The sequence below is a fragment of the Eleutherodactylus coqui genome, chromosome 11 (assembly GCF_035609145.1).
Source record: "Eleutherodactylus coqui strain aEleCoq1 chromosome 11, aEleCoq1.hap1, whole genome shotgun sequence".
In the NCBI taxonomy this organism is placed as follows: Eukaryota; Metazoa; Chordata; class Amphibia; order Anura; family Eleutherodactylidae; genus Eleutherodactylus; species Eleutherodactylus coqui.
In genome coordinates, this window is record NC_089847.1 from 53,308,920 (window position 1) to 53,324,503 (window position 15,584).

Consider the following 15,584-nt stretch of genomic DNA (forward strand, 5'->3'; position numbering starts at 1 on the left):
GGGCAGACCCATTTACTCTTGGGACCGATAGAATTTTGCCCATTTACACATACGCAGATGTTCTGCCAAAAGAAAAATAGCTTCCACAGATGATATCTTGAGTCATCTAACTGCAAAGTCCAGCTAAAGAAATCTCAAGTCTGACAAATCAGACTTTTTCCTTTTCCCCAAAGGTAAAGCTGCAGTGATTCCTGGGGACAAAGCACTGTTTGGAGGTGAAATGCAGAAAAACATAACCTGGTGTTGTAAATAGTACATAGGCAAGAGGATAGCAAAGTGGCATGCTTCTTAGCATTTAGCAGGAAGCACTTCTTCTTGAGATGGACTTTGCCAAAGATGGCGACAGTCTTGGGAAATAGCTTCGTAGAAAACGAGAAAAGCACTCCCCGTCGGGGAATCGAACCCCGGTCTCCCGCGTGACAGGCGGGGATACTCACCACTATACTAACGAGGAAGAAGCTGATGAAAGAATGGCAGTATTTGGGCAGACCCAATTACTCTTGGGACCGATAGAATTTTGCCCATTTACACATACGCAGATGTTCTGCCAAAAGAAAAATAGCTTCCACAGATGATATCTTGAGTCATCTAACTGCAAAGTCCAGCTAAAGAAATCTCAAGTCTGTCAAATCAGACTTTTTCCTTTTCCCCAAAGGTAAAGCTGCAGTGATTCCTGGGGACAAAGCGCTGTTTGGAGGTGAAATGCAGAAAAACATAACCTGGTGTTGTAAATAGTACATAGGCAAGAGGATAGCAAAGTGGCATGCTTCTTAGCATTTAGCAGGAAGCACTTCTTCTTGAGATGGACTTTGCCAAAGATGGCGACAGTCTTGGGAAATAGCTTCGTAGAAAACGAGAAAAGCACTCCCCGTCGGGGAATCGAACCCCGGTCTCCCGCGTGACAGGTGGGGATACTCACCACTATACTAACGAGGAAGAAGGTGATGAAAGAATGGCAGTATTCGGGCAGACCCATTTACTCTTGGGACCGATAGAATTTTGCCCATTTACACATACGCAGATGTTCTGCCAAAAGAAAAATAGCTTCCACAGATGATATCTTGAGTCATCTAACTGCAAAGTCCAGCTAAAGAAATCTCAAGTCTGACAAATCAGACTTTTTCTCTTTCCCCAAAGGTAAAGCTGCAGTGATTCCTGGGACAAAGCGCTGTTTGGAGGTGAAATGCAGAAAAACATAACCTGGTGTTGTAAATAGTACATAGGCAAGAGAATAGCAAAGTGGCATGCTTCTTAGCATTTAGCAGGAAGCACTTCTTCTTGAGATGGACTTTGCCAAAGATGGCGACAGTCTTGGGAAATAGCTTTGTAGAAAACGAGAAAAGCACTCCCCGTCGGGGAATCGAACCCCGGTCTCCCGCGTGACAGGCGGGGATACTCACCACTATACTAACGAGGAAGAAGGTGATGAAAGAATGGCAGTATTCGGGCAGACCCATTTACTCTTGGGACCGATAGAATTTTGCCCATTTACACATACGCAGATGTTCTGCCAAAAGAAAAATAGCTTCCACAGATGATATCTTGAGTCATCTAACTGCAAAGTCCAGCTAAAGAAATCTCAAGTCTGACAAATCAGACTTTTTCTCTTTCCCCAAAGGTAAAGCTGCAGTGATTCCTGGGGACAAAGCGCTGTTTGGAGGTGAAATGCAGAAAAACATAACCTGGTGTTGTAAACAGTACATAGGCAAGAGGATAGCAAAGTGGCATGCTTCTTAGCATTTAGCAGGAAGCACTTCTTCTTGAGATGGACTTTGCCAAAGATGGCGACAGTCTTGGGAAATAGCTTCGTAGAAAACGAGAAAAGCACTCCCCGTCGAGGAATCGAACCCCGGTCTCCCGCGTGACAGGTGGGGATACTCACCACTATACTAACGAGGAAGAAGCTGATGAAAGCATGGCAGTATTCGGGCGGACCCATTTACTCTTGGGACCGATAGAATTTTGCCCATTTACACATACGCAGATGTTCTGCCAAAAGAAAAATAGCTTCCACAGATGATATCTTGAGTCATCTAACTGCAAAGTCCAGCTAAAGAAATCTCAAGTCTGACAAATCAGACTTTTTCTCTTTCCCCAAAGGTAAAGCTGCAGTGATTCCTGGGGACAAAGCGCTGTTTGGAGGTGAAATGCAGAAAAACATAACCTGGTGTTGTAAACAGTACATAGGCAAGAGGATAGCAAAGTGGCATGCTTCTTAGCATTTAGCAGGAAGCACTTCTTCTTGAGATGGACTTTGCCAAAGATGGCGACAGTCTTGGGAAATAGCTTCGTAGAAAACGAGAAAAGCACTCCCCGTCGGGGAATCGAACCCCGGTCTCCCGCGTGACAGGCGGGGATACTCACCACTATACTAACGAGGAAGAAGCTGATGAAAGCATGGCAGTATTCGGGCAGACCCATTTACTCTTGGGACCGATAGAATTTTGCCCATTTACACATACGCAGATGTTCTGCCAAAAGAAAAATAGCTTCCACAGATGATATCTTGAGTCATCTAACTGCAAAGTCCAGCTAAAGAAATCTCAAGTCTGACAAATCAGACTTTTTCCTTTTCCCCAAAGGTAAAGCTGCAGTGATTCCTGGGGACAAAGCGCTGTTTGGAGGTGAAATGCAGAAAAACATAACCTGGTGTTGTAAATAGTACATAGGCAAGAGGATAGCAAAGTGGCATGCTTCTTAGCATTTAGCAGGAAGCACTTCTTCTTGAGATGGACTTTGCCAAAGATGGCGACAGTCTTGGGAAATAGCTTCGTAGAAAACGAGAAAAGCACTCCCCGTCGGGGAATCGAACCCCGGTCTCCCGCGTGACAGGCGGGGATACTCACCACTATACTAACGAGGAAGAAGCTGATGAAAGCATGGCAGTATTCGGGCGGACCCATTTACTCTTGGGACCGATAGAATTTTGCCCATTTACACATACGCAGATGTTCTGCCAAAAGAAAAATAGCTTCCACAGATGATATCTTGAGTCATCTAACTGCAAAGTCCAGCTAAAGAAATCTCAAGTCTGACAAATCAGACTTTTTCTCTTTCCCCAAAGGTAAAGCTGCAGTGATTCCTGGGGACAAAGCGCTGTTTGGAGGTGAAATGCAGAAAAACATAACCTGGTGTTGTAAATAGTACATAGGCAAGAGGATAGCAAAGTGGCATGCTTCTTAGCATTTAGCAGGAAGCACTTCTTCTTGAGATGGACTTTGTCAAAGATGGCGACAGTCTTGGGAAATAGCTTCGTAGAAAACGAGAAAAGCACTCCCCGTCGGGGAATCGAACCCCGGTCTCCCGCGTGACAGGCGGGGATACTCACCACTATACTAACGAGGAAGAAGCTGATGAAAGCATGGCAGTATTCGGGCAGACCCATTTACTCTTGGGACCGATAGAATTTTGCCCATTTACACATACGCAGATGTTCTGCCAAAAGAAAAATAGCTTCCACAGATGATATCTTGAGTCATCTAACTGCAAAGTCCAGCTAAAGAAATCTCAAGTCTGACAAATCAGACTTTTTCCTTTTCCCCAAAGGTAAAGCTGCAGTGATTCCTGGGGACAAAGCGCTGTTTGGAGGTGAAATGCAGAAAAACATAACCTGGTGTTGTAAATAGTACATAGGCAAGAGGATAGCAAAGTGGCATGCTTCTTAGCATTTAGCAGGAATCACTTCTTCTTGAGATGGACTTTGTCAAAGATGGCGACAGTCTTGGGAAATAGCTTCGTAGAAAACGAGAAAAGCACTCCCCGTCGGGGAATCGAACCCCGGTCTCCCGCGTGACAGGCGGGGATACTCACCACTATACTAACGAGGAAGAAGCTGATGAAAGCATGGCAGTATTCGGGCAGACCCATTTACTCTTGGGACCGATAGAATTTTGCCCATTTACACATACGCAGATGTTCTGCCAAAAGAAAAATAGCTTCCACAGATGATATCTTGAGTCATCTAACTGCAAAGTCCAGCTAAAGAAATCTCAAGTCTGACAAATCAGACTTTTTCCTTTTCCCCAAAGGTAAAGCTGCAGTGATTCCTGGGGACAAAGCGCTGTTTGGAGGTGAAATGCAGAAAAACATAACCTGGTGTTGTAAATAGTACATAGGCAAGAGGATAGCAAAGTGGCATGCTTCTTAGCATTTAGCAGGAAGCACTTCTTCTTGCGATGGACTTTGCCAAAAATGGCGACAGTCTTGGGAAATAGCTTCGTAGAAAACGAGAAAAGCACTCCCCGTCGGGGAATCGAACCCCGGTCTCCCGCGTGACAGGCAGGGATACTCACCACTATACTAACGAGGAAGAAGCTGATGAAAGCATGGCAGTATTCGGGCAGACCCATTTACTCTTGGGACCGATAGAATTTTGCCCATTTACACATACGCAGATGTTCTGCCAAAAGAAAAATAGCTTCCACAGATGATATCTTGAGTCATCTAACTGCAAAGTCCAGCTAAAGAAATCTCAAGTCTGACAAATCAGACTTTTTCCTTTTCCCCAAAGGTAAAGCTGCAGTGATTCCTGGGGACAAAGCGCTGTTTGGAGGTGAAATGCAGAAAAACATAACCTGGTGTTGTAAATAGTACATAGGCAAGAGGATAGCAAAGTGGCATGCTTCTTAGCATTTAGCAGGAATCACTTCTTCTTGAGATGGACTTTGTCAAAGATGGCGACAGTCTTGGGAAATAGCTTCGTAGAAAACGAGAAAAGCACTCCCCGTCGGGGAATCGAACCCCGGTCTCCCGCGTGACAGGCAGGGATACTCACCACTATACTAACGAGGAAGAAGCTGATGAAAGCATGGCAGTATTCGGGCAGACCCATTTACTCTTGGGACCGATAGAATTTTGCCCATTTACACATACGCAGATGTTCTGCCAAAAGAAAAATAGCTTCCACAGATGATATCTTGAGTCATCTAACTGCAAAGTCCAGCTAAAGAAATCTCAAGTCTGACAAATCAGACTTTTTCCTTTTCCCCAAAGGTAAAGCTGCAGTGATTCCTGGGGACAAAGCGCTGTTTGGAGGTGAAATGCAGAAAAACATAACCTGGTGTTGTAAATAGTACATAGGCAAGAGGATAGCAAAGTGGCATGCTTCTTAGCATTTAGCAGGAATCACTTCTTCTTGAGATGGACTTTGTCAAAGATGGCGACAGTCTTGGGAAATAGCTTCGTAGAAAACGAGAAAAGCACTCCCCGTCGGGGAATCGAACCCCGGTCTCCCGCGTGACAGGCGGGGATACTCACCACTATACTAACGAGGAAGAAGCTGATGAAAGCATGGCAGTATTCGGGCAGACCCATTTACTCTTGGGACCGATAGAATTTTGCCCATTTACACATACGCAGATGTTCTGCCAAAAGAAAAATAGCTTCCACAGATGATATCTTGAGTCATCTAACTGCAAAGTCCAGCTAAAGAAATCTCAAGTCTGACAAATCAGACTTTTTCCTTTTCCCCAAAGGTAAAGCTGCAGTGATTCCTGGGGACAAAGCGCTGTTTGGAGGTGAAATGGAGAAAAACATAACCTGGTGTTGTAAATAGTACATAGGCAAGAGGATAGCAAAGTGGCATGCTTCTTAGCATTTAGCAGGAAGCACTTCTTCTTGAGATGGACTTTGTCAAAGATGGCGACAGTCTTGGGAAATAGCTTTGTAGAAAACGAGAAAAGCACTCCCCGTCGGGGAATCGAACCCCGGTCTCCCGCGTGACAGGCGGGGATACTCACCACTATACTAACGAGGAAGAAGCTGATGAAAGCATGGCAGTATTCGGGCAGACCCATTTACTCTTGGGACCGATAGAATTTTGCCCATTTACACATACGCAGATGTTCTGCCAAAAGAAAAATAGCTTCCACAGATGATATCTTGAGTCATCTAACTGCAAAGTCCAGCTAAAGAAATCTCAAGTCTGACAAATCAGACTTTTTCTCTTTCCCCAAAGGTAAAGCTGCAGTGATTCCTGGGGACAAAGCGCTGTTTGGAGGTGAAATGCAGTAAAACATTACCTGGTGTTGTAAACAGTACATAGGCAAGAGGATAGCAAAGTGGCATGCTTCTTAGCATTTAGCAGGAAGCACTTCTTCTTGAGATGGACTTTGCCAAAGATGGCGACAGTCTTGGGAAATAGCTTCGTAGAAAACGAGAAAAGCACTCCCCGTCGGGGAATCGAACCCCAGTCTCCCGCGTGACAGGTGGGGATATTCACCACTATACTAACGAGGAAGAAGCTGATGAAAGCATGGCAGTATTCGGGCGGACCCATTTACTCTTGGGACCGATAGAATTTTGCCCATTTACACATACGCAGATGTTCTGCCAAAAGAAAAATAGCTTCCACAGATGATATCTTGAGTCATCTAACTGCAAAGTCCAGCTAAAGAAATCTCAAGTCTGACAAATCAGACTTTTTCTCTTTCCCCAAAGGTAAAGCTGCAGTGATTCCTGGGGACAAAGCGCTGTTTGGAGGTGAAATGCAGAAAAACATAACCTGGTGTTGTAAATAGTACATAGGCAAGAGGATAGCAAAGTGGCATGCTTCTTAGCATTTAGCAGGAAGCACTTCTTCTTGAGATGGACTTTGTCAAAGATGGCGACAGTCTTGGGAAATAGCTTCGTAGAAAACGAGAAAAGCACTCCCCGTCGGGGAATCGAACCCCGGTCTCCCGCGTGACAGGTGGGGATACTCACCACTATACTAACGAGGAAGAAGCTGATGAAAGCATGGCAGTATTCGGGCAGACCCATTTACTCTTGGGACCGATAGAATTTTGCCCATTTACACATACGCAGATGTTCTGCCAAAAGAAAAATAGCTTCCACAGATGATATCTTGAGTCATCTAACTGCAAATTCCAGCTAAAGAAATCTCAAGTCTGACAAATCAGACTTTTTCTCTTTCCCCAAAGGTAAAGCTGCAGTGATTCCTGGGGACAAAGCGCTGTTTGGAGGTGAAATGCAGAAAAACATAACCTGGTGTTGTAAATAGTACATAGGCAAGAGGATAGCAAAGTGGCATGCTTCTTAGCATTTAGCAGGAAGCACTTCTTCTTGAGATGGACTTTGTCAAAGATGGCGACAGTCTTGGGAAATAGCTTCGTAGAAAACGAGAAAAGCACTCCCCGTCGGGGAATCGAACCCCGGTCTCCCGCGTGACAGGTGGGGATACTCACCACTATACTAACGAGGAAGAAGCTGATGAAAGCATGGCAGTATTCGGGCAGACCCATTTACTCTTGGGACCGATAGAATTTTGCCCATTTACACATACGCAGATGTTCTGCCAAAAGAAAAATAGCTTCCACAGATGATATCTTGAGTCATCTAACTGCAAAGTCCAGCTAAAGAAATCTCAAGTCTGACAAATCAGACTTTTTCCTTTTCCCCAAAGGTAAAGCTGCAGTGATTCCTGGGGACAAAGCGCTGTTTGGAGGTGAAATGGAGAAAAACATAACCTGGTGTTGTAAACAGTACATAGGCAAGAGGATAGCAAAGTGGCATGCTTCTTAGCATTTAGGAGGAAGCACTTCTTCTTGAGATGGACTTTGCCAAAGATGGCGACAGTCTTGGGAAATAGCTTCGTAGAAAACGAGAAAAGCACTCCCCGTCGGGGAATCGAACCCCAGTCTCCCGCGTGACAGGTGGGGATATTCACCACTATACTAACGAGGAAGAAGCTGATGAAAGCATGGCAGTATTCGGGCGGACCCATTTACTCTTGGGACCGATAGAATTTTGCCCATTTACACATACGCAGATGTTCTGCCAAAAGAAAAATAGCTTCCACAGATGATATCTTGAGTCATCTAACTGCAAAGTCCAGCTAAAGAAATCTCAAGTCTGACAAATCAGACTTTTTCTCTTTCCCCAAAGGTAAAGCTGCAGTGATTGCTGGGGACAAAGCGCTGTTTGGAGGTGAAATGCAGAAAAACATAACCTGGTGTTGTAAATAGTACATAGGCAAGAGGATAGCAAAGTGGCATGCTTCTTAGCATTTAGCAGGAAGCACTTCTTCTTGAGATGGACTTTGTCAAAGATGGAGACAGTCTTGGGAAATAGCTTCGTAGAAAACGAGAAAAGCACTCCCCGTCGGGGAATCGAACCCCGGTCTCCCGCGTGACAGGTGGGGATACTCACCACTATACTAACGAGGAAGAAGCTGATGAAAGCATGGCAGTATTCGGGCAGACCCATTTACTCTTGGGACCGATAGAATTTTGCCCATTTACACATACGCAGATGTTCTGCCAAAAGAAAAATAGCTTCCACAGATGATATCTTGAGTCATCTAACTGCAAAGTCCAGCTAAAGAAATCTCAAGTCTGACAAATCAGACTTTTTCTCTTTCCCCAAAGGTAAAGCTGCAGTGATTCCTGGGTCAAAGCGCTGTTTGGAGGTGAAATGCAGAAAAACATAACCTGGTGTTGTAAACAGTACATAGGCAAGAGGATAGCAAAGTGGCATGCTTCTTAGCATTTAGCAGGAAGCACTTCTTCTTGAGATGGACTTTGCCAAAGATGGCGACAGTCTTGGGAAATAGCTTTGTAGAAAACGAGAAAAGCACTCCCCGTCGGGGAATCGAACCCCGGTCTCCCGCGTGACAGGCGGGGATACTCACCACTATACTAACGAGGAAGAAGGTGATGAAAGAATGGCAGTATTCGGGCAGACCCATTTACTCTTGGGACCGATAGAATTTTGCCCATTTACACATACGCAGATGTTCTGCCAAAAGAAAAATAGCTTCCACAGATGATATCTTGAGTCATCTAACTGCAAAGTCCAGCTAAAGAAATCTCAAGTCTGACAAATCAGACTTTTTCTCTTTCCCCAAAGGTAAAGCTGCAGTGATTCCTGGGGACAAAGCGCTGTTTGGAGGTGAAATGCAGAAAAACATAACCTGGTGTTGTAAACAGTACATAGGCAAGAGGATAGCAAAGTGGCATGCTTCTTAGCATTTAGCAGGAAGCACTTCTTCTTGAGATGGACTTTGCCAAAGATGGCGACAGTCTTGGGAAATAGCTTCGTAGAAAACGAGAAAAGCACTCCCCGTCGGGGAATCGAACCCCGGTCTCCCGCGTGACAGGCAGGGATACTCACCACTATACTAGCGAGGAAGAAGCTGATGAAAGCATGGCAGTATTCGGGCAGACCCATTTACTCTTGGGACCGATAGAATTTTGCCCATTTACACATACGCAGATGTTCTGCCAAAAGAAAAATAGCTTCCACAGATGATATCTTGAGTCATCTAACTGCAAAGTCCAGCTAAAGAAATCTCAAGTCTGACAAATCAGACTTTTTCCTTTTCCCCAAAGGTAAAGCTGCAGTGATTCCTGGGGACAAAGCGCTGTTTGGAGGTGAAATGGAGAAAAACATAACCTGGTGTTGTAAATAGTACATAGGCAAGAGGATAGCAAAGTGGCATGCTTCTTAGCATTTAGCAGGAAGCACTTCTTCTTGAGATGGACTTTGTCAAAGATGGCGACAGTCTTGGGAAATAGCTTTGTAGAAAACGAGAAAAGCACTCCCCGTCGGGGAATCGAACCCCGGTCTCCCGCGTGACAGGCGGGGATACTCACCACTATACTAACGAGGAAGAAGCTGATGAAAGCATGGCAGTATTCGGGCAGACCCATTTACTCTTGGGACCGATAGAATTTTGCCCATTTACACATACGCAGATGTTCTGCCAAAAGAAAAATAGCTTCCACAGATGATATCTTGAGTCATCTAACTGCAAAGTCCAGCTAAAGAAATCTCAAGTCTGACAAATCAGACTTTTTCTCTTTCCCCAAAGGTAACGCTGCAGTGATTCCTGGGGACAAAGCGCTGTTTGGAGGTGAAATGCAGTAAAACATTACCTGGTGTTGTAAACAGTACATAGGCAAGAGGATAGCAAAGTGGCATGCTTCTTAGCATTTAGCAGGAAGCACTTCTTCTTGAGATGGACTTTGCCAAAGATGGCGACAGTCTTGGGAAATAGCTTCGTAGAAAACGAGAAAAGCACTCCCCGTCGGGGAATCGAACCCCAGTCTCCCGCGTGACAGGTGGGGATATTCACCACTATACTAACGAGGAAGAAGCTGATGAAAGCATGGCAGTATTCGGGCGGACCCATTTACTCTTGGGACCGATAGAATTTTGCCCATTTACACATACGCAGATGTTCTGCCAAAAGAAAAATAGCTTCCACAGATGATATCTTGAGTCATCTAACTGCAAAGTCCAGCTAAAGAAATCTCAAGTCTGACAAATCAGACTTTTTCTCTTTCCCCAAAGGTAAAGCTGCAGTGATTCCTGGGGACAAAGCGCTGTTTGGAGGTGAAATGCAGAAAAACATAACCTGGTGTTGTAAATAGTACATAGGCAAGAGGATAGCAAAGTGGCATGCTTCTTAGCATTTAGCAGGAAGCACTTCTTCTTGAGATGGACTTTGTCAAAGATGGCGACAGTCTTGGGAAATAGCTTCGTAGAAAACGAGAAAAGCACTCCCCGTCGGGGAATCGAACCCCGGTCTCCCGCGTGACAGGTGGGGATACTCACCACTATACTAACGAGGAAGAAGCTGATGAAAGCATGGCAGTATTCGGGCAGACCCATTTACTCTTGGGACCGATAGAATTTTGCCCATTTACACATACGCAGATGTTCTGCCAAAAGAAAAATAGCTTCCACAGATGATATCTTGAGTCATCTAACTGCAAATTCCAGCTAAAGAAATCTCAAGTCTGACAAATCAGACTTTTTCTCTTTCCCCAAAGGTAAAGCTGCAGTGATTCCTGGGGACAAAGCGCTGTTTGGAGGTGAAATGCAGAAAAACATAACCTGGTGTTGTAAATAGTACATAGGCAAGAGGATAGCAAAGTGGCATGCTTCTTAGCATTTAGCAGGAAGCACTTCTTCTTGAGATGGACTTTGTCAAAGATGGCGACAGTCTTGGGAAATAGCTTCGTAGAAAACGAGAAAAGCACTCCCCGTCGGGGAATCGAACCCCGGTCTCCCGCGTGACAGGTGGGGATACTCACCACTATACTAACGAGGAAGAAGCTGATGAAAGCATGGCAGTATTCGGGCAGACCCATTTACTCTTGGGACCGATAGAATTTTGCCCATTTACACATACGCAGATGTTCTGCCAAAAGAAAAATAGCTTCCACAGATGATATCTTGAGTCATCTAACTGCAAAGTCCAGCTAAAGAAATCTCAAGTCTGACAAATCAGACTTTTTCCTTTTCCCCAAAGGTAAAGCTGCAGTGATTCCTGGGGACAAAGCGCTGTTTGGAGGTGAAATGGAGAAAAACATAACCTGGTGTTGTAAACAGTACATAGGCAAGAGGATAGCAAAGTGGCATGCTTCTTAGCATTTAGGAGGAAGCACTTCTTCTTGAGATGGACTTTGCCAAAGATGGCGACAGTCTTGGGAAATAGCTTCGTAGAAAACGAGAAAAGCACTCCCCGTCGGGGAATCGAACCCCAGTCTCCCGCGTGACAGGTGGGGATATTCACCACTATACTAACGAGGAAGAAGCTGATGAAAGCATGGCAGTATTCGGGCGGACCCATTTACTCTTGGGACCGATAGAATTTTGCCCATTTACACATACGCAGATGTTCTGCCAAAAGAAAAATAGCTTCCACAGATGATATCTTGAGTCATCTAACTGCAAAGTCCAGCTAAAGAAATCTCAAGTCTGACAAATCAGACTTTTTCTCTTTCCCCAAAGGTAAAGCTGCAGTGATTGCTGGGGACAAAGCGCTGTTTGGAGGTGAAATGCAGAAAAACATAACCTGGTGTTGTAAATAGTACATAGGCAAGAGGATAGCAAAGTGGCATGCTTCTTAGCATTTAGCAGGAAGCACTTCTTCTTGAGATGGACTTTGTCAAAGATGGAGACAGTCTTGGGAAATAGCTTCGTAGAAAACGAGAAAAGCACTCCCCGTCGGGGAATCGAACCCCGGTCTCCCGCGTGACAGGTGGGGATACTCACCACTATACTAACGAGGAAGAAGCTGATGAAAGCATGGCAGTATTCGGGCAGACCCATTTACTCTTGGGACCGATAGAATTTTGCCCATTTACACATACGCAGATGTTCTGCCAAAAGAAAAATAGCTTCCACAGATGATATCTTGAGTCATCTAACTGCAAATTCCAGCTAAAGAAATCTCAAGTCTGACAAATCAGACTTTTTCTCTTTCCCCAAAGGTAAAGCTGCAGTGATTCCTGGGGACAAAGCGCTGTTTGGAGGTGAAATGCAGAAAAACATAACCTGGTGTTGTAAATAGTACATAGGCAAGAGGATAGCAAAGTGGCATGCTTCTTAGCATTTAGCAGGAATCACTTCTTCTTGAGATGGACTTTGTCAAAGATGGCGACAGTCTTGGGAAATAGCTTTGTAGAAAACGAGAAAAGCACTCCCCGTCGGGGAATCGAACCCCGGTCTCCCGCGTGACAGGCGGGGATACTCACCACTATACTAACGAGGAAGAAGCTGATGAAAGCATGGCAGTATTCGGGCAGACCCATTTACTCTTGGGACCGATAGAATTTTGCCCATTTACACATACGCAGATGTTCTGCCAAAAGAAAAATAGCTTCCACAGATGATATCTTGAGTCATCTAACTGCAAAGTCCAGCTAAAGAAATCTCAAGTCTGACAAATCAGACTTTTTCTCTTTCCCCAAAGGTAACGCTGCAGTGATTCCTGGGGACAAAGCGCTGTTTGGAGGTGAAATGCAGTAAAACATTACCTGGTGTTGTAAACAGTACATAGGCAAGAGGATAGCAAAGTGGCATGCTTCTTAGCATTTAGCAGGAAGCACTTCTTCTTGAGATGGACTTTGCCAAAGATGGCGACAGTCTTGGGAAATAGCTTCGTAGAAAACGAGAAAAACACTCCCCGTCGGGGAATCGAACCCCAGTCTCCCGCGTGACAGGTGGGGATATTCACCACTATACTAACGAGGAAGAAGCTGATGAAAGCATGGCAGTATTCGGGCGGACCCATTTACTCTTGGGACCGATAGAATTTTGCCCATTTACACATACGCAGATGTTCTGCCAAAAGAAAAATAGCTTCCACAGATGATATCTTGAGTCATCTAACTGCAAAGTCCAGCTAAAGAAATCTCAAGTCTGACAAATCAGACTTTTTCTCTTTCCCCAAAGGTAACGCTGCAGTGATTCCTGGGGACAAAGCGCTGTTTGGAGGTGAAATGCAGAAAAACATAACCTGGTGTTGTAAATAGTACATAGGCAAGAGGATAGCAAAGTGGCATGCTTCTTAGCATTTAGCAGGAAGCACTTCTTCTTGAGATGGACTTTGTCAAAGATGGCGACAGTCTTGGGAAATAGCTTTGTAGAAAACGAGAAAAGCACTCCCCGTCGGGGAATCGAACCCCGGTCTCCCGCGTGACAGGCGGGGATACTCACCACTATACTAACGAGGAAGAAGCTGATGAAAGCATGGCAGTATTCGGGCGGACCCATTTACTCTTGGGACCGATAGAATTTTGCCCATTTACACATACGCAGATGTTCTGCCAAAAGAAAAATAGCTTCCACAGATGATATCTTGAGTCATCTAACTGCAAAGTCCAGCTAAAGAAATCTCAAGTCTGACAAATCAGACTTTTTCTCTTTCCCCAAAGGTAACGCTGCAGTGATTCCTGGGGACAAAGCGCTGTTTGGAGGTGAAATGCAGTAAAACATTACCTGGTGTTGTAAACAGTACATAGGCAAGAGGATAGCAAAGTGGCATGCTTCTTAGCATTTAGCAGGAAGCACTTCTTCTTGAGATGGACTTTGCCAAAGATGGCGACAGTCTTGGGAAATAGCTTCGTAGAAAACGAGAAAAACACTCCCCGTCGGGGAATCGAACCCCAGTCTCCCGCGTGACAGGTGGGGATATTCACCACTATACTAACGAGGAAGAAGCTGATGAAAGCATGGCAGTATTCGGGCGGACCCATTTACTCTTGGGACCGATAGAATTTTGCCCATTTACACATACGCAGATGTTCTGCCAAAAGAAAAATAGCTTCCACAGATGATATCTTGAGTCATCTAACTGCAAAGTCCAGCTAAAGAAATCTCAAGTCTGACAAATCAGACTTTTTCCTTTTCCCCAAAGGTAAAGCTGCAGTGATTCCTGGGGACAAAGCACTGTTTGGAGGTGAAATGCAGAAAAACATAACCTGGTGTTGTAAATAGTACATAGGCAAGAGGATAGCAAAGTGGCATGCTTCTTAGCATTTAGCAGGAAGCACTTCTTCTTGAGATGGACTTTGCCAAAGATGGCGACAGTCTTGGGAAATAGCTTCGTAGAAAACGAGAAAAGCACTCCCCGTCGGGGAATCGAACCCCGGTCTCCCGCGTGACAGGCGGGGATACTCACCACTATACTAACGAGGAAGAAGCTGATGAAAGAATGGCAGTATTCGGGCAGACCCATTTACTCTTGGGACCGATAGAATTTTGCCCATTTACACATACGCAGATGTTCTGCCAAAAGAAAAATAGCTTCCACAGATGATATCTTGAGTCATCTAACTGCAAAGTCCAGCTAAAGAAATCTCAAGTCTGACAAATCAGACTTTTTCTCTTTCCCCAAAGGTAAAGCTGCAGTGATTCCTGGGGACAAAGCGCTGTTTGGAGGTGAAATGCAGAAAAACATAACCTGGTGTTGTAAATAGTACATAGGCAAGAGGATAGCAAAGTGGCATGCTTCTTAGCATTTAGCAGGAAGCACTTCTTCTTGAGATGGACTTTGTCAAAGATGGCGACAGTCTTGGGAAATAGCTTCGTAGAAAACGAGAAAAGCACTCCCCGTCGGGGAATCGAACCCCGGTCTCCCGCGTGACAGGTGGGGATACTCACCACTATACTAACGAGGAAGAAGCTGATGAAAGCATGGCAGTATTTGGGCAGACCCATTTACTCTTGGGACCGATAGAATTTTGCCCATTTACACATACGCAGATGTTCTGCCAAAAGAAAAATAGCTTCCACAGATGATATCTTGAGTCATCTAACTGCAAAGTCCAGCTAAAGAAATCTCAAGTCTGACAAATCAGACTTTTTCCTTTTCCCCAAAGGTAAAGCTGCAGTGATTCCTGGGGACAAAGCGCTGTTTGGAGGTGAAATGGAGAAAAACATAACCTGGTGTTGTAAACAGTACATAGGCAAGAGGATAGCAAAGTGGCATGCTTCTTAGCATTTAGCAGGAAGCACTTCTTCTTGAGATGGACTTTGCCAAAGATGGCGACAGTCTTGGGAAATAGCTTCGTAGAAAACGAGAAAAGCACTCCCCGTCGGGGAATCGAACCCCGGTCTCCCGCGTGACAGGCAGGGATACTCACCACTATACTAGCGAGGAAGAAGCTGATGAAAGCATGGCAGTATTCGGGCAGACCCATTTACTCTTGGGACCGATAGAATTTTGCCCATTTACACATACGCAGATGTTCTGCCAAAAGAAAAATAGCTTCCACAGATGATATCTTGAGTCATCTAACTGCAAAGTCCAGCTAAAGAAATCTCAAGTCTGACAAATCAGACTTTTTCTC

General features: G+C 44.9%; 13 non-coding genes across 13 annotated transcripts; all 13 read right to left on the reverse strand.

Moving 5' to 3' along the window:
* Positions 1–382: 382 nt before the first annotated feature.
* TRNAD-GUC (transfer RNA aspartic acid (anticodon GUC)) lies at positions 383–454 on the reverse strand. The gene has a single exon. It is a non-coding gene; the product is annotated as a tRNA-Asp (tRNA).
* An 891-nt stretch (positions 455–1,345) lies between these two features.
* TRNAD-GUC (transfer RNA aspartic acid (anticodon GUC)) lies at positions 1,346–1,417 on the reverse strand. The gene has a single exon. It is a non-coding gene; the product is annotated as a tRNA-Asp (tRNA).
* Positions 1,418–2,309: 892 nt separating this feature from the next.
* TRNAD-GUC (transfer RNA aspartic acid (anticodon GUC)) lies at positions 2,310–2,381 on the reverse strand. Its single transcript has one exon. It is a non-coding gene; the product is annotated as a tRNA-Asp (tRNA).
* A 410-nt stretch (positions 2,382–2,791) lies between these two features.
* Positions 2,792–2,863, reverse strand: TRNAD-GUC (transfer RNA aspartic acid (anticodon GUC)). The gene has a single exon. It is a non-coding gene; the product is annotated as a tRNA-Asp (tRNA).
* Positions 2,864–3,273: 410 nt separating this feature from the next.
* Positions 3,274–3,345, reverse strand: TRNAD-GUC (transfer RNA aspartic acid (anticodon GUC)). Its single transcript has one exon. It is a non-coding gene; the product is annotated as a tRNA-Asp (tRNA).
* Positions 3,346–3,755: 410 nt separating this feature from the next.
* TRNAD-GUC (transfer RNA aspartic acid (anticodon GUC)) lies at positions 3,756–3,827 on the reverse strand. The gene has a single exon. It is a non-coding gene; the product is annotated as a tRNA-Asp (tRNA).
* Positions 3,828–5,201: 1,374 nt separating this feature from the next.
* On the reverse strand, positions 5,202–5,273 carry TRNAD-GUC (transfer RNA aspartic acid (anticodon GUC)). Its single transcript has one exon. It is a non-coding gene; the product is annotated as a tRNA-Asp (tRNA).
* Positions 5,274–5,683: 410 nt separating this feature from the next.
* Positions 5,684–5,755, reverse strand: TRNAD-GUC (transfer RNA aspartic acid (anticodon GUC)). Its single transcript has one exon. It is a non-coding gene; the product is annotated as a tRNA-Asp (tRNA).
* Positions 5,756–8,574: 2,819 nt separating this feature from the next.
* TRNAD-GUC (transfer RNA aspartic acid (anticodon GUC)) lies at positions 8,575–8,646 on the reverse strand. The gene has a single exon. It is a non-coding gene; the product is annotated as a tRNA-Asp (tRNA).
* Positions 8,647–9,538: 892 nt separating this feature from the next.
* Positions 9,539–9,610, reverse strand: TRNAD-GUC (transfer RNA aspartic acid (anticodon GUC)). The gene has a single exon. It is a non-coding gene; the product is annotated as a tRNA-Asp (tRNA).
* Positions 9,611–12,430: 2,820 nt separating this feature from the next.
* On the reverse strand, positions 12,431–12,502 carry TRNAD-GUC (transfer RNA aspartic acid (anticodon GUC)). The gene has a single exon. It is a non-coding gene; the product is annotated as a tRNA-Asp (tRNA).
* An 892-nt stretch (positions 12,503–13,394) lies between these two features.
* TRNAD-GUC (transfer RNA aspartic acid (anticodon GUC)) lies at positions 13,395–13,466 on the reverse strand. The gene has a single exon. It is a non-coding gene; the product is annotated as a tRNA-Asp (tRNA).
* An 892-nt stretch (positions 13,467–14,358) lies between these two features.
* TRNAD-GUC (transfer RNA aspartic acid (anticodon GUC)) lies at positions 14,359–14,430 on the reverse strand. Its single transcript has one exon. It is a non-coding gene; the product is annotated as a tRNA-Asp (tRNA).
* Between the last annotated feature and the right edge of the window lie 1,154 nt (positions 14,431–15,584).